Source organism: Zootoca vivipara, chromosome 9, assembly GCF_963506605.1.
Source record: "Zootoca vivipara chromosome 9, rZooViv1.1, whole genome shotgun sequence".
Lineage (NCBI taxonomy): Eukaryota > Metazoa > Chordata > Lepidosauria > Squamata > Lacertidae > Zootoca > Zootoca vivipara.
In genome coordinates this window covers 55,347,321-55,366,169 of record NC_083284.1, presented here as the reverse complement: position 1 = coordinate 55,366,169, position 18,849 = coordinate 55,347,321, and positions in this window count along the sequence as shown.

The window sequence follows — 18,849 nt, the reverse complement described above, 5'->3', positions numbered from 1 at the left end:
TAACAAGCCAAGATTTCGAAGACCGTCATTCAAAGCAAAAAAAAACCATTTAACTAAAATTTTCACCCCACACCAGTTCTTTCCCAATTCCATCTCCAGGCCTTTATTCCCCCCTGCCCCTGTCCTTCCCATCCCTGAGTAACACCACTCCACATAATAACTCCTCCAGGATCTTCCATTCCATTAATCTTCATGTCCCTTTGCTTCTCATTTTCTTGCTTTTCTTGTTTTTCTTCCTTTTGAAATCCATGCTTTGCTTCATCCAAAATATATTTTTTGTAGTCCAATTCGCCTTCAGAGTTCTCCTCAGGTTGTTTCTCCTCACACACAGTCTCAGAAATCAAAGATCTCAATATCCAAATTGTCCTCTAAATCCTGAACTTGGACTTCAGCCTCTACTGATGATAAATTAGGATGTTGCCGTTCCTTGTAGATGTCCTCCCATATTTGTAGGTAGTTCAGCACAGCCTCCTGGAAGGCTCGAGAATGCTTTGTTTTCATAGTTCTCTTAACCACAAACGAACAGGAGATAGGGAGCAAAGGGTGCTGGAAAATTCCTTCCTGTTTAGACGATCGACTCCATCTTGGCTGATCTTTTCCTTTGTCTTTAGCTCAATCACAAATCCATTCTTAATTCCAATTTAAATAGTTCTACCTCATTTTCAGTCAATTTTTACTTTTCGCAGCAATACAATAAGTCCACCCGGTCTTTTGACAGTTTGACAGCTTTTGACAGCTATCAAAACACTCTTCCCCTTAACAATGCTGTACCTCAAGGGGTGCCGGACTCGGGAGCTGAGAAGGTTCCGAAAAATCTTTCTTTCTCTCGGGTCTACCGTCCCTGAAACTTTTTCATCATTCGGCTTGGATTTATTTAAAGCGCCTCCCAATTTGCCATTAGGAAGAGATCGACTTCCGTTTCTTTAGAATCTCTCCTATTTTTCCAATTGATGATTTTAAAGTCCAAATAAGTCCAAATAAAAATTCCACTTACTTTATGGAAATCTTTTATTTTGTTTGGAAGAATCCGCCGCTTGCCGGGTCAGGACTCGGAGCTTCACTTCTTGGAGGTAAGATGTAGCCCAAAATGGCTCCCGTGGTTCCACCCCGCCGGCTCTCGATCGCTCTACTGAGCTCTCGGGCAGCGGGGGACTCTCTACCCGGTGTTTTTACGGGGAGCCCGCGCGCTCTGCGGACTTCCCCCCCCCTCCGCGAAGCCAGGGACTTCGGCATGCGAAGTCCCTGCGTCCTTCTCTCCGCCGCGACGGACCGGAAGCCCACCCTTTTGTAAATTTGTCAATGAGTTTATTCAATGAAAAGTTTGGGCTCAATGCCTGTCCGACTCCATATCCTTCTCCAAACTTTGGAAGGCATTCTCCATAATCTCACACTCAAGGGACTGGTGATTTCTCATAGGTGTGATGTACTCTGCACAAGAGCAGTTTATTTCACATTTTCAGGGCTGAGCCATGCATTGCAAATATGCTCTGGCTCAAACGAAACAATTGATTTTTTTTTGTCTGTTGCTTGAAATCCTTTGCTCTTTCGATTTAGATAGAAAAAAGTGGTTTGCATAACGAAAAGTTAACTTGTTTATTGTTGGGATGAATACTGCATGCAACCAGAAGCAAATGTTCCTCACCTTTTAAATTTGTGTGTGTGTGTGTGTGTGTTGGTTAGTTTGGAGACAAAGGTGTAATCAATACTGTTATGTACTGAGCTGTCGACTCCGAGTATATTTCAAATACACTCATTCAAAAACTTATGTCCTGTGGTGTGACTTAATTTCTGAATAAGAGGCATGGCTTACAAATCATATGTGGCACCTCTTACATGGAACCTCTTCTGCTGCCCACAGATGTGAGAATAATTTGGTTTTTTTTACTGAGGAGACAATGGCACACTATTACTGCAAGATTTCAATTAATCCTTGCGCCGGCATGTCACCAAAGTGCATACTGGGAACATGTTGTAAATAATATAATGTTCTTCTTGTGTCATGATGTATTTTTCTCTGATATCACGTGTGATTTGTCTACAATAGAAAGTAGACCTGGACCTGGAGCAACAGTTGGAGGCAGGAGCACATCTGCATCACAAATGTGCCCTTCTCATTTCCTCAGGAAAGTTAGCATAAAGTTATGGCAACAAACAACTGAGCATGTGCAAATACGACAGTTTGGCTGATAAGTCAAGCTAACCTTTGCCTACTGTTCAGGTACAGGAAACAGAAATCAACTTGTAATCGATCTCGGTTTGAATTATGGAACAAACTTGGTTGGACTGAAGTCATGGGTCAAGACTCAAGATACATTCAAGATTTGACTTAAGAGCCAACCAATTTTGAGTTTTGGTAGCACCAGTAGTCTAGTCCAGTATGCAACTAAATTAGGGGTCCACCCACACTTCCACTTATCCTTTGCACAGGTCCTAGCAGTTTCCCACCTGCCCCAGGCTTTCTAGACATGGGTCTGAGTGCTTTTGCTCCTTTCCTTGGGAAAACCCACTATTTAGTGATAAATGGGAGCAAAGGTCAATATGGAGGAAACCTGACTGATGCTGACTCTGATTCAGCAGTGAAGATCGAGTTTCCTTGGCAGAAAGCAGTAGGGCAAGTGCAAGTCTGGGTGAGCCCTAGAATAAGTGACTGGAAGTAAAAAGAGAATTTTTGAAAGGGCTATCTGGAAGGAAATGACATGAAAGTCCCCTGGAGTTCAAATGAACAGGTTATCAACCATTAATAACATTTTCCCTCATCAGGCACACCGTGTCTTGTAACCTGGTGGAAAGGATTCTTTTGCTTGCTGCTATACCTTCAAGCAGTTCCTGAGCAGTTGCAATACATAAATCCCCATACAGTGGTACCTCTACTTATGAATAACTCTACTTATGAATGTTTCTACTTATGAATGGAGCTCCGTCCGCCATCTTGGATGCGGTTTAGATAGGATTTTTTCTACTTACGAATTTTTTCTCCCAATGCATTCCTATGGGATTCGACTTACAATTTTTTCGACTTACAAATGTGCATTTGGAACACATTAAATTCGTAAGTAGAGGTACCACTGTATTTGTTTGGAATGTGGCTTCCTGACTAATATACCAGCAGAATAGACCAAGCATGAAGCATGGCAAAAACATGATTACTTAAAAGGATCATAACTTCACGTTGTGCCCTCAACACTCCCTTCCAAAGAACACATTAGACAAGGAGACATAGCCTAATTTTCATTATCTTTGGATGCTCAGCAGTGGATCATATGACTGAATCTTAGCCATGCCTATTTCTTTCTTTTAAAGCAGCAGTTGCTTACTAGATACAGTCCATTCCAATCCAAACCTCCAAGTGGTTTACAAACATCATAAATTGCAACATTTTTTTTATTAAAAAAATGATATTGTTATTAAAAACTGAAATGTAGAGAAAGGTTACTAACAAAACTAGCCTAGAGCCTTGATGGCAACATGATCCTCTATTTTCTTAGGAAAATATTCTAGTAGATACAGACCCTAGTTCAGAGTTGGACGTGACCTGTTGCCCTTGATGTGTCTGTGGTGTCTGATCTGTGATGGCCGTTTAATGCTTTGAACCCCTCCATCATAGGCTCAGGTTGTATATATGTGTAAATAAACCGTATATCATAAAGACACCACAGTCTCCACTGTGTTTCATTTCCAAAGGAAATGCAAACCCTGGCTAAGTGCCTGGAATCTCTCACTGCTCTGAGATTGCGGTGGCATGTACATTATTTTCTAGAATTAGAATGTGGAACTTGCACTGAAGATTAAGCTTGCACGAGAAACCATATCTGATATCTGATCCCTCCCAGAAGGGTTTTTTTAATTTTCATTTTATCCCAACTTATTTTTCAGCAAGCCATAGTGATGTAAGATTTTCCAGCAGTCCTGGATGATCTGTCTTGAACCTTGAGAACTACCCACGTTGCCAGTCTACAAAGTCATGTCAAGTTTGCTAACAATACAGATCACAAATAACTCTCTCGGGGATTACATCACTGAACAGAATGAAGGTATAAATTGCAGGATCACCAGTCCAACCCTCCTCTAGTTCTCAATCTCATAATTGTAAATAATTCGTGAGTACCAAAATCTGTGTGGTTTCTTTTTTTTTTTTTAAACTAAGATAGTGGTGGGAGAAATCTAATGAATTGAAAGCCAACCTCATGTTATATTGGAGTGAGTCTCATTATTTTTCTGCCTTTAGGCTACCTTCTGCAATACTGAATGACTGCAAAATGGAAATATAAGCATATGGGTGAAGAAAAATGTATTTCAGCAACGCATGTTATCCTGAGACCTGACAAATGATATGTGTCCTTAGGGCTCTATTTATATAATTGCAAACACTTGGGAATTATGGGCATTTGCATATGAACGAAAAGTTCATCAAAGGCCTTATAGGAACAGATGGTCAGGCTGGATCTCTGTGGCATAATCAACCCTGGTAAAATGTAGATATAACCTATGACAGAGAAAAGCATACACTTGCCCTTTCTTTAAATGATCTCTTTGTTGGGTTACAAATGCAACAATTCAAATTCACAGGGCAGGCTGCATCCTAGTGCTCAGACCCTTGTTCTGCATTCCCCAGAAACTTCACTTGAGGGGGTCTTGCAGCTGAGAAGGATTTCGCCCTGTGGTGCAAGAGTGTTTGTCGCCAGCTGCTAACCATGACTGACAAGCTTCAACAAAATGAATAACTGATATGAATCCGTATGCCAGGGATGGGAATCCTGTGGCCCTCCAGCTGGTTTTCAACATTGCCATATACCACCAGCTAAATATATCACAATGTCCGATAAAGGATGGGCTGGTTTCATGGTTTTTCCTGCATCGTGATTTACGCCGGCGCCTGCTCTTGTGACTTGCTGCCCTCTGCAGGAAGCAAGGAAGAGCTGAGCCGGCAGAGTTAAAACGGGTGGCAGGAATCGAGAAGAACATTGGCTGGCTTTATGGTTTTCCCCACATTGTGATTTTTGCATAGTACACAATTCACGCCATATTGCTAAGTCAAAACTTACCGATATCACAATATGGACCTCAAACCAGTTTTAGACGATATATCAATATCCCAGTCCTAATCTGGAGGGTCCTAGGTTCTTTATATTGACCATTTATAATGTGATATTGCACTAGGTTTAAAACAATAAACAAAAAATTATGAAAGAGCACTCACATGTTACAGGGACTAGCAATGGTGCCTCCCCTGTTCCTTGCTAGTAACACATTGCAAAAAATATGTCTGATGTGAAATCATCTGTTAATGTTTCCCTACCCACAGTTCTCTTCATTGGCTCTGTCTAAAAGGAAGCTTGATTCTCAGCGGTTCTCACAAACATGGGGCCAAGGGACTAGGGGCCTAGCTGATTATGTCTCACTTTAGCTATTTGCCCACCCTAAATTTGTGGTGTAGTGCTTAGGGCGATGGTCTAGGAACCTACGGTAGGAGACCAGGGTTCAGATCCCCACTGGGCTATGAAGCTCACTGAGGTGATCTTAGGTCAGTCATCTCTCAACCTAAGCTGCTTAAGGTTCTTGAGAGGAAAAATGTGCATACCACCCCCAGCTCTTTGGAAGAAAAGTGGGATATAAATGTAATCTTCAATAAAATAATAATAAATACAACATTGGGAGCGGCCGCCGAGACCACATAACACCGGTCCTGAAAGAACTACATTGGCTCCCAGTACGTTTCCGAGCACAATTCAAAGTGTTGGTCAGGGGCGTAGCCAGGATCAAAACTAGGGGGGGGGGCAAGCCATGGTCGTTCAGGGGCGGGGCCAAGGCACGGGAGGGGAGGGGCCACGAAGTGGGAATGTGGGCGGGGCTACAGGGCCAACGGGCCCGATGACATTGTGGCGGCGGCGGCAGCGGCCACCTTGTGCTTCTGGGGCTGGCAGCGTTGGCGGCTACCCTGCTTGGCTGGAGAGGACGGGAGGGTCGGGCAGGCGAGAGGGGGTGGCAGGGCGGGCGAGGGCGAGGCAAGGCATGGCCGCAGCCACAACGGCTCCGAGGCGTTGCTGCATATCAGCATAATATTTCAACCATGGTTCAAGCCCCACCTTAGGAAAAAATTCCTGCATTGCAGGGGGTTGGACTAGATGACCCTTGTGGTCCCTTCCAACTACAATTCTATGATTCTATTGATATATTACCATAGCATATGCATCATTCTGCTTTCTTGAATTGTCCTACTCCTAGACATAGCAGCCAACTCCTAGAGGCCTAGGTGCCTCTCCCCCCCCCCCAATTACTGGTAAATACCGTATTTGAAAGAGTCATCCCCCCATGTTGATGGGCTTTCTATGTGGGGCTTATCTGCCCCCCCCCAGATTTTATTAAGGATGGAAGAGGGAGGGAAGGAAGGAAGAAATAGAGAGAGGGATAACTCACATTTGTGGGTGCCTCTGGGTGACACTGTGATGCTGGAACTCTGCATGTACAGGAGCCTTGTAAGCAGCTTTCTCTCTGCTTGATTTACAGCAGGCACGTCCAACAGGTAGATTGTGATCTACCAGTAGATCACTGGATGTCTGTGGTAGATCACTGGTAGGTCACTGGCACCCCTAAAAAAAGCTCACCCAAAATTTTCCTCCTCCCTAAAAAAAGTTGAACTATGACCTGAAGCCCTAAACAAAAATGGGCCTCCCTCCCTCCTAAAAGAAGCTCAACAAGTTTGACCTAAACCCCAAAAAAACAGGGCTTCCCTTCCTTAAAAAAACTCAACAGCTTTGACCTGAACCCCCCAAAAGGGGGTAGATCACCCCCAGTTTTAAACTCTGTGAGTAGATCAGAGTCTCTTGGGAGGTGGCCACCCCTGATTTACAGTAGATGCAGGAGGAGGGGCAGACTGGAACACCAATGCTTTTTATAAACATCACTGTGTCTGTCAAAGCTACAGCCTCCCCCCTTTCTTATTCACTTCCTTTTAGCCTTGCAGAGCCACCTTAGTCAAATTGAATCCTCTGAGTCTGCACCCTCATTAAATCGCCAATTGAACTCTTAATGCTCCTGAATGCTCATTAACAACTCCCACTTAAGAACAATAGGGTGAAATGGTCAGCTATCGAATCTTGCCTGGGGATATATGCTCCATTGTCTTAACTGCTTAACTACTGGTAGCCACTTTGCTTTATTTATTTGATGTGTTTTTGTTACAGCTGTGTGTCCCCCCCCCCCAGCAAGCGGAGACTTAGCTGCTCTTGCTAAAGCAAAGCCCTTTCCACTTCAGTTTTTGGAGGGGAAAAGTGCTGGTTATGGTCTGTAAAATACATTAATTTTTTGCTTCTAGGGGGGGGGGCAACTGCCCCCTCCTGCCCCCCCTTGCCTACGCCCATGGTGTTGGTGCTGACCTTTAAAGCCCTAAACGGCCTTGGTCCAGTATACTGAAGGAGCGTCTCCTCCCCCATCATTCTGCCCGGACACTGAGGTCCAGCTCCGAGGGCCTTCTGGCGGTTCCCTCGCTACGAGAAGCTAAGTTACAGGGAACCAGGCAGAGGGCCTTCTCAGTAGTGGCACACACCCTGTGGAATGCCCTCCCACCAGAGGTCAAAGAGAACAACAATTACCAGACCTTTAGAAGACATCTTAAGGCAGCCCTGTTTAGGGAAGCTTTTAATGTTTAATAGATTACTGTGTTTTGATGTTTTGTTGGAAGCCGCCCAGAGTGGCTGGGGGAACCCGGCCAGATGGGCGGGGTATAAATAAAATAATAATAATAATAATAATAATAATAATAATAATAATAATAATAATAATAATGGTTAGCAATATACATTTTAAAACAGATGGTGAAATTGTTGCATCTCCAACTCTACAATTCCATGGTTCTATGATGCCCCCTCCTCAGTAAAAGAAAATAATGAAGTAAATAGTTCCATACATGATTTGAACCTGCCTCTGAATTTCTCTCACATTCTTTAGGTGCAGGTATGAAATCCTTTGCAAGCTGGATAGGAAGCTGGAGAAGGAGGTCTCATAGTCAAGGCAGATTTTTCATTCAAATTATACATGTGGGAAACTAATTTACTTACGTTTATATGCCAGTGTCCTTCCATCATGGAACCCAAAGTGGCAAATGTGCAGTTTCCACCTACTTAGCTTCAGCAATGTGGTGGTCTTACGTGCCTTCAAACCACACCCTGAGATGACGCACCTGCGATGACATGAAAGAAATTATTTTGGGCTCCAAAACATTTTTATTGGATTGGGTATCACTGCTATTAGAACTCAGTTGTGTAGTTGTCACAACACCAATGAGAATCAGTTATGGTCTAATTTGTTGGGTTTCCACCTACATATCTGAGCCTGGCCTCCATTTTAGCTGCAGCCTCACTGGCTAACCCTGAGTGGGAAAGCCATTCTCTCACAGCCTTTGTTCTCCAGTTGATAAAAGGAAAAAGCAGTGGCTATTTTGCATAATTATTCTAATAATATTGTGCATATTACAATAGTAGTAAACCGATCCTTGTTTTGCCCTTGAGATTTCAGTATAACATTTCCATACATAAATATTGCACGCTTATACTGTAATTAAGGCTACGTCAGATGCTTATCCGCTTAAAGCTAAAAGCAGTAAACACAAGGAGGCAGAAATATTTTCTGAAGAGGAAAAAGTACACCCCAAATATATGAAACTTGTTTTTTGAAGTGGTTCCTCACTGTATCGGAAGAGAGACAGCAGAGACCTGCTCTTGGCTTAGCATGACAGGGAAAATATTTTACACTACTGTATTCTGTAACCAAGATTTGAGCACGTACTGATGTCCTGAAAGCAACAAGGCTTATTCAAAGTGCACTAAGACAACACTTTTTTCCCATTTTGTAGAAATTCTCCCCGAATGGTCAAAATGGAAAGACACTTTTTAACACTGACAAAAACAAATCAGGCCTTATTGTGCATCTGTTGAACAATATTGCAAATTTCTTCCTCCCCAGATAATTTTATATCACACCTTGTGCTTTTGTTTTAAGACACAAGAGACACAACAATAGTACGGTTGGTAAGGCTGCCTTGAGATTATTTAGCATGAAAGAATATTTGCATAAGTCAGGTAGGGCTTAATGACAACAGGATCCTGCTGGATATTGGTGGCTGGCAATACCGGCTATGCAAATATACCCAGATCCTGTCAACAGATGAATAAAGGCCAGTAACGGGCAATCTTTGTTTAATCTGTTCTTTCTCACACAGTTTCTATTAAGATGTCAGCCTGTGGCATTCTGCTCCAAAATAAATAGGTCGTGTTTGTCTGTTGCATTTCAGTGATATGCACCAGCTACTTGAAGAGGGTATGTTAAAATTGCTATTCATGCCGAGCTTCATTACTGAATAGGGTGAAAACCTTGTATTCCAAATGGGAAACTCAAAAGAATAGTACACCCTCCCCAACTATGGGATACATTGATTCCTGAAGCATATGCAGGTAGGATGGACACTTAGCATATCATTTAAAAAAGAGGACACAGATCTGCATAAAATGTGCTGATTTGTATGGATAGCTAAACAATTACCATACCAAATCATTATGGAACTAATTACTATACTTAAAACAGAAAAACAATACAGGGGGGGAATGCTATAATCAGGTGACCTGTGTGCCCAAGTCTGCTGTCCAAATCGTAACTGCTGATGGCCAACTTCAAGACCTCTGAGGGGCAGCCCAAGGCACCTCAGCACCTGCTACCCCATGATGGGGGTACAAACTCCGCAAGCAGTTTCTCCTGCAGGGTGGGAATGGGATTCGTTCCAGACCACCACCACCCTCCAGACCACCAGTGAAGCTCTGCACTGGTTCCGTCCTCCAGAAGAAGCTGATTCTAAGCCCCGCCTGTCGTCATCTCATGGTGAGCAACAACGAGTCAGCTCAGTGGAGTGGGAGGCCAGCCAACCAACAAGTGTACTTGCCTGTAGCCAGAGTCCGTATCCCAAGTCAGGTCCAGCCGTAGGGTTATGCGAACATCACATGGCTAGGGGTCAGGGAATGTGGTGATCAAAGGTCAAGAGGAGCAAGAAGAAGCAAGGTCAGGCCAGGAACGACAAGCGTTGTTTCCAGCATCTGACTGCTGCTGAGAACTCTGTTCAAGAAGGCCTTCTCCTCCATGTCCTTGAAGACTGATCAGCTGCAGGTGGAGTCACTCCTCCTTCTCCACCTTTAGGCTGTTTTCAGCAGGAAAAGCCCATGGCATCACCATACCACTGGATGGTGGAATGCCTCCCCTCTTGCCAACTCAGCAGGAGGGAAAGCATTTTTGTGGAGCTTTGCCACTGGTCCCTCTCTGCCCCAGAGCTGGGTGGTGGAACTGGTGTGCCACCCCTTCGGAGGTGCTTCTTGATGTGACCACCTCACCCAACTTCATGGGTGTGCCATCTCTGAGGCCTCTACTCTCCCTTCTTCTGGTTCTTTATCTTTCAAGTGGACTTGGACTGGGCTCCTTCAAAGAGACGACTGTTGTATGTACAGTAAGCATTTGGCGATCGTATATGGAAGGAGATTCTTACTAGCATACAACATACCCTTCAACATTTCTCTGGTGAAAATAGGGACGTCTCATTCCATAATGATAATTTTACTACCCCACACATCTTACTGGGTTGCCCCAGCCACTCTGGGCAGCTTTCAACATACAGTATATAAAAACATTAAACATTTTTTAAAAAAACCTTGCCTATAAAGAATTGCCTTCAGATGGCTTGGTGATCGGATAACTCCATACACTCCAACATTTCTCCAATGAAAATAGGGACATCTAAGGAAAAGCGGACATTCCGGGATCAAATCAGAAACTGGGACGGCGTCTCTAAATTATGGAGGGCCTTGGAAAATAGGGGCACTTGGAGGGTATGCTACACAAGAAGCATAACGGGGGGGGGGGGGCTGTTTTGTTCAAGAGTGACTGGAAAAAACTGCAGCTAAAGCAGGATTTGGTATGCCTTTCCGTAACAATAGTCAAGTACTGTAAATACTTTTCCAAATAGTATTAGTATAATTCTGAAAAAATACTACTACTGTATTACTCTTTGTATACTGTGTTAGTTTTATGATGTTAGCCGCCCTGAGCCGAGCTCCGGTCGGGGAGGGCAGGGTACAAATTATTCTTCTTCTTCTTCTTCTTCTTGTTTTCCTTATTCCCTGAAATTAACGGATTCCCAAACTACTTTCCATTTTTCACTGGCTAGCTTGTATAACCTGTAGGATGCTCCAACGGCATTTATGTTTTTAGACAGGCCCTTAGTCTCCTGTTTGTATATTTTGCAGCCACAGGAATTGTAGCAGCATACAAGCAAAACAACCAATTTTTCAGTTTGCTGTTATAATCAAAATGTTTCTCAACTGCAACACAAGATAAGAGGCTGGCAGTTATTAATTACAGAGGCATATTAAAAATTACAGAAGGGGTGGGTTTAGCTTAACTGCTGTGCTATACAGCACTTGACAATAAACATCGGCACAGCTGAGAGAACATTATGTTTTCAATTAATGGCAGGACATGCTGCAGATGAGTGCTGCTGTCTAGGCTAGGGGTGCCTACTGTTCTCCAGACACTGGTTTTGGAGGGTCATAGATACATTTTGCCACACAACTGGCATCTTAGTCTTTATGGACTGGGGAAGTGTGTAGAAAATTCATATAGTAATATGTGGAAATGTGTACTATGTCTTAGATACTAAGATAAATACCCTTTTCGGGGATCATAGGCAGATGTAGGGATGAGAGTACTTCCGTTAGTTAACTGTTCTTAGGACCCAAGTCTATGTCCTGGTCTTCTTGACAGATCACTTTTCTTTTTGTGTCTCTTGATTAAAATTCGGCAGAGTCACCCATGGCTGGGATAAAATAGCCGGAAAACTTGATAGTCTCCGATCCAGACAATATTGGTCTCTTCCAAGTGAAGAAGGTCAATTAATCAGTGAAATAAATAGGGAAAATAAGCCAAATGTGCACAGTTTCTGGTCTTACACAATGTTGCCTCCTATCCTCCATTTATCTGGGTTGTAAGAAGTTTTCAGAGGCAGTCATGAAAAGCATCCATGTCCTTGCAAGAAGACCCCATTGGAAAGTGTATGTTCTATAGTATATAATATAAAATATATGGCTAATTACAAATACAGTATAAAGGTTAGCAGGAAGGAACTTGGAGAGGTAGGGCTGGCCTTTATTTTATAGATTTATTTTCAGCATGTACGGTACATGCTGCTCAATTTTTTTTCGGACCGCTTGTGAGCAACAGGAATACAATTTTAAAATACCATTTAAAATAAATAATCACAGAATAATACAAATGGCATTCAAATTCCAGCAGACAGTTTCACCATAAAAGTTTCAGTGCCAAAGAGCAAGCCATTGCAATCTGTGGACTGAAATGTTAACAGGTCTTCAAGTGGCACTGGAAAGACCACCAAGGTGCCAGGAGAACCTCTCTGGGGATGGATTTCCATAACTTAGGGTGCCACCACCAAGAAGGCCCTTTGCCCAGAAGCTATGTGTCACATGACACTTGGCGGCTGTAGCAGACAGTGGGGCTATGTTGCTGTGTCATGGTGCTGCTGCTTACTGAGAGGCAAGGCAGTGGAGGAGGACTGCAGCGGGGGGCATCATGGCAGAGAAAACCCAGTGATCCTGCTGCTGTGACCATGCTGCACCCACATCATGCTGAGCCCCACTGCCTTGTGCCCCTCCCCTCTTGGTAAATGGTGTTTTGGAAGGCTGAAGAGCGGTGCAGCCCCACCCAAGCAACCAGTTGCTACTGCTTGGAGGTCTTATTCTTATTTTATTATCACAACACTGCACCTCTTGCTAGCCAACTATAAAAGCTCCTGCTAGAGGTCAACGGCTTTCAACCCTTAACCCCGTGTTCCTTGCCACATGCACACACCCAGGTAGAAGCTAAGAGTGACTTGCATTTTTGGCTCAAGCGACCTGACACCTTCTTAAGCAAGCACCTTCAGCTACCTCACTTTGCAAAATGTGGAGAGAAGGTCGTCCCTTTGCTCTGTGCAACCAGGACTGTATATCCTATAACAGTGTGAATGCAGAGAAACACGAGGTACAGAAAACTGATCTTTATGTAGGTCGGTAAACTGGTTCAGCAGCCCACTACTATGGACTACTATGGACAACAAGGCGTGATTCAATGCCACAGGAGCTGTGTGTGCCTCAGGTATCCTATCTGTCCTACCTCCTCTGTTCGTACAAGGTACAAAAACTTCGGACTGAAGGATGATGCTGTTAAGGAAGTATCAAAACTTGGGGTACCCTACTTAAAAGGTTTCCCAACTTTGTCAGGATCTGCGGCTTCAAAACCAGTCAGGTTCAAGTTACAGGTAGGTAGCCATGTTGGTCTGAGTCGAAACAAAATACTAAAATTCCTTCAGTAGCACCCAGAACATCTACTTTTAGAAGTTCTTAAAGTTTCCCATAATGCATTTCAAAAACCATTATCAACATGTCCGAAAATGTCTGGACAGAGGGGTGGTGACAGGCATAAATCTGAGTCCCAGACATACATCTGTCACTCAAGGCAGTGATTATACATCTGTTTTTCACCTTTTAAAGAAAGTATCTACATTCCCCTTTATTATCTTCAATCAGTTGGCACTATCTGTTCTTGCTATGCCTGGTGAATTGCATACACTATCTTGTGAGTGTGATGGGCTTCTGTCTGGCCCTTTCTAAAGTGTGATATTGCCCAATCTGCCAATCAGGAGGGGGATCCTGACTCCATGCTGTCACATCTTGGGGATTATGGGTGACCCTAACTCACCCACATGGCTACTCAGGTCTTATCTCCTCCATCAACATCTTTATTATCTTTGAAACTAAATAAAACCATTTATTTGGCTATCTGGGGTCAATTTCTGGGTTTCAAAAAATGGGGTTTCCTTGCCCTATTCTGGTACGTAAGATGGGTTTCTGATGTTCAGGTCCTGAGTGTTGTTGTCTAGGTAGACAAAACGGCACAACTCACCAACGGCAGGTATCAACAGGCTCCAAGTTCTGCAGAACTACAAAGAAACGTAGGAAAATGAGCATGGAGCATAGAGCTGGGAAAACGAATGAAAGGAGACAGCTAGAATCTTGAACAGCAATCTACACTGCAGTGTTTTGTTGGTTCTCACACTTGTCGTTGTTTAGTCATTTAGTCGTGTCCGACTCTTCATGACCCCATGGACCAGAGCACACCAGGCACTCCTGTCTTCCACTGCCTCCCGCAGTTTGGTCAAACTCATGTTGGTAGCTTTGAGAACACTGTCCAACCATCTCGTCCTCTGTTGTTGTCACGGTCCGGTCGGCGGGCGTCGGGACCAGAGGCAAGATGGTGGTGAAGAAGCAGGGTCGAAGGCAGAGGCGAAGGTCCACGGGGCACGAAGCAGGGCGAAGGCAAAGCGAGGGTCCAGGAACAAGAAGCAAGGCGAAGGTCCACGGGGCAAGAGCAAGGCGAAGGCGAAGCAAGGGTCCAAGGAGCAAGGAGCAAGGTGAAGAATCCAGGAACAAGAAGCAAGGCGAAGGTCCACGGGGCAGGAGCAAGGCGAAGGCGAGGCAGGGGTCCAAGAAGCACGGCAGCAACAAGGCAAGGGTCCAAGGAACAGGAGGCCAGATGCAACCAGGCAGGGATAGCGTTGCTGTGGCAAAGAGCTGAAGGGAAATGCTGGGCTTTTATCCCTCCCAGCTCCTGCCACCAGGTGCAGTGAGATCTCAAGTGGCCTCACCTGGGTGATTACTCCTTGCTTCTCCAGCACAAGCTGAGGACTTCACCTGTGTGGCCACGCCTTGCTTCTCCAGCACAAGTTGAGGCATGCCCCAGTCCTGCAAAGCACTACAGACCCCAGAGCCTGACTCCTGCCCATACTCCTGACAGTCGTCCACTTCTCCTTGTGCCCTCAATCTTTCCCAGCATCAGGGTATTTTCCAGGGAGTCTTCTCTTCTCATGAGGTGGCCAAAGTATTGGAGCCTCAGCTTCACGATCTGTCCTTCCAGTGAGCACTCAGGGCTGATTTCCTTCAGAATGGATAGATTTGATCTTCTTGCAGTCCATGGGACTCTCAAGAGTCTCCTCCAGCACCAGAATTCAAAAGCATCAATTCTTCGGCGATCAGCCTTCTTTGTGGTCCAGCTCTCACTTCCATACATTACTACTGGGAAAACCATAGCTTTAACTATATGGACCTTTGTTGGCAAGGTGATGTCTCTGCTTTTTAAGATGCTGTCTAGGTTTGTCATTGCTTTTCTCCCAAGAAGCAGGCGTCTTTTAATTTTGTGACTGCTGTCACCATCTGCAGTGATCCTGGAACCCAGGAAAGTAAAATCTCTCACTGCCTCCATTTCTTCCCCTTCTATTTGCCAGGAGGTGACGAGACCAGTGGCCATGATCTTAGTTTTTCTGATGTTGAGCTTCAGACCATATTTTGCGCTCTCCTCTTTCACCCTCATTAAAAGGTTCTTTAATTCCTCCTCACTTTCTGCCACCAAGGTTGTGTCATCTGCATATCTGAGGTTGTTGATATTTCTTCCGGCAATCTTAATTCCGGTTTGGGATTCATACAGTCCAGCCTTTCGCATGATGAATTCTGTATACAAGTTAAATATGCACACTTGTAGAGTTTCTTAATGCCCAAATGTTACCTTTTTGCATTTGGATCTACTAACAGCAATTTTCAATATCTGGCACCTTTTTGGCATTACTTTCCAAATATTTATAGTGCCACACTTCACTGCTTAACAAAGCTAACATTCCTAGTTTCTCTGTGGGGAAGAGATGTCAGGACAGGATGGGGGCAAGATTCATTTTCAACAAATGGGTCAGTGTGTCTGGCTGTTAACCAGAAGGCTGGCTGTGGCAGTATTCCTGCATTAGGGGGTTGGACTAGATGACACTTGGAGTCCCTTCCAATTCTACAGTTCTATGAGTCTATGATCAAAGGCCAGTTCAAAGGAATGCTGTTTTAAAAAGTAATGGGCTTGATCCAGGCGAAGGCTACAGTGCTAACCATGGCCAACTGTTCTGGTTTATTTCTGCAGAACCTATGTGCAACTTTGTCTAGATACAACCTAAAGTATTTTAAGAGTGCCTGTTGTGGTTACAGACAGAGTTTGCATACAAACTTCCTTTGTTTTTGTTTTCCTTGCATGAGTCTGACTTATATTTATGGACAGCCTTGTAGGTTCTCACTTCGCTTAAACAGACGGCGGAAACAAGAAAGTTTAAAAGCCTTCATTGTCCACTTGCCCTTGTGACATTATTGGTTGCCAAAGGGCCTGGGAGGATTAAAGCGAAGCATTTATGCCCACCGAGTCTTTCAAATGCTCTTTCGCGTTTTATGTCTCCAGTGCCGGAGTCAGAGGCATCAACCATTTTATAAGGATAAAAGGAAGCTGATTCAAAAACACTAAACATGAGGGGGAAAACTGCTAATTATTTAAATTTAGAATGGGATGAGAGTATTGGGGTGAAAATCATAAGACGAAAAGTCACACACACAGTCAAAATATAGACGCCTGGTACCAAGTGCAGGTTCTGTGTCCCTCAACATACTTTTGGGATGTCCTACAAAAAAAAAAACCACAGACTACACTACCCATTTGAACACTTTTAACATGACTAGAGTAAGTCCGCAGTCAAATTCCTTGAGCTTGGATACTCAGTAAATCCTCTTTCAAGTCACCCCACTATTTTTAAACTAGGGTGCATTAAGATGGCCCAGAAGTTAAACTGGAGAGAAGGTTCCCTGGCCTTCCATATTTTCTATTAGCATACAACTCTGGATGGTGCTGTGATCTAAACCACTGAGCCTCTTGGGCTTGCCAATCAGAGGGTCGGTGGTTCAAATCCCTGCGATGGGGTGAGCTCCCGTTGCTCTGTCCCAGCTCCTGCCAACCAAGCAGTTCGAAATCACGCCAGTGCAAGTAGATAGATACTGCTGCGGCGGGAAGGTAAATAGCATTTTGGTGCGGTCTGGTTTCCATCACGGTTTTCCATTGCACTGGAAGCGGTTTAGTCATGCTGGCCACATGACCCAGGAAGCTGTCTGTGGACAAACGCCGACACCCTCGGTCCGAAAGTGAGATGAGTACCACAACCCCATAGTCGCCTTTAACTGGACTTAACCGTCCAGGGGTCCTTTACCTTTTTACCTTACAACTCTGCAAAACACAGATTTACTTTGCTGTAAAATAATTTAGCCTAGAACCACCACTAGATAAACTGTTCTGCAATTTGTGCTACCGTGAGGTCTCTGTGCAAAAGTCTAGCCTTGCTTTATTATAATTATATAGGCCAGATCTGGACCCAGGTATTTTGTTGCCAAAGGCATGTAAATGTTCTGTCTCCCAATCTTGTGTTATAACTCATGATGAGCAGCGTAACAATAGCACATTCAACAATAAAGAGTTGACCGGGATACAGTTTTATTTTTATACATTTCCGAGCACAATTCAAAGTGTTGGTGCTGACCTTTAAAGCCCTAAATGGCCTCGGTCCAGTATACCTGAAGGAGCGTCTCCACCTCCATCATTCTGCCCGGACACTGAGGTCCAGCACTGAGGGCCTTCTGGCGGTTCCCTCGTTGCGAGAAGCCAAGTTGCAGGGAACTAGGCAGAGGGCCTTCTCGGTGGTGGCGCCTGCCCTGTGGAATGCCCTCCCAACAGATGTCAAAGAGGAAAACAACTACCAGACTTTTAGAAGACATCTGAAGGCAGCCCTGTTCAGGGAGGCTTTTAATGTTTAATAGATTACTGTGTTTTATTTTTCTGTTGGAAGCCGCCCAGAGTGGCTGGGGAAACCCAGCCAGATGGGCGGGGTATAAATAATAAATTATTTTTATAAATCATAAATTATTATTATTTTTAATACCTGCCACTTCATATACCCACACCAGCCACTTTACAACAGTGTTTCAGCCCTAGTGTCTGCTGAGGATCGGAAAGCTCTCAATCCTCTCCTAGGGAATGCGGGGGATATATCAATCCAGCTCTCTCTCTCTGACATTTTCCTTGAAAGCAAAGTAAGCATAGGGTTAGAGTGGTCACTTACATGTTATTAAAGAATAGGGTATGCAAAAGATTCACATATATTTATTCATATGCGCAAATGCAAGTGGAGGAGTAGTTGCTCGAATTGGCATGTTGATGGTCAGTTGAGGACCATCCCTCTGAGCCTCCTGCACTTTTTCTACAGAAGAAGACCCTCATGCATATTAAAAGTGTTGCCAACTTTTCAATTGCCCGCTGCTCCTCTGCCTGTACATGCTCTGCAAGTTTTAGCAGGAAATCAGTGTTACCTCCATAGGGGGATAGGGAGAGAAGACATCCTCTCCCAGCTGATTTCTGTCAACTAAACCTCTGCTTACAGGACAAGAACAACCTTTCTTATAGGCATGATGAAAACTGGGTTCCAAAGAAGCACGATTCAACTTCCCTCCTTGAGATCAGAGGAAGACAGAGGCTGCAGCAGCTAAGGAGCAGTTAACAGATGCAGGTAGTGGAGCTTCGTCACCTTTTCCTTTGTTAAGGGTGCTGGGAATTATAGCTCTGTGAGAGGTAAACTACAGTTCTTGGGAATCTTTGGTGGATGTGATTGAAATATAGGGTGTGTACACAGCCATTGCCTGGGAATCTGCCTCACACCAAAGCAGAAATGGCTGGCAAGAGCCACACAACACACACACCCTGCAGTGATTTGACGCAATAACTTTATTGATTCTTTCTTAAACCAGAACACATACAGGAAACTCCAGACTTCTCCCAGATACAACTAACGTCGAGTGCCCCCTTGTGACCGAACCATATATCCCTCTTCCTGGCCTCATTGGGGCACCAAGCACCATTCAA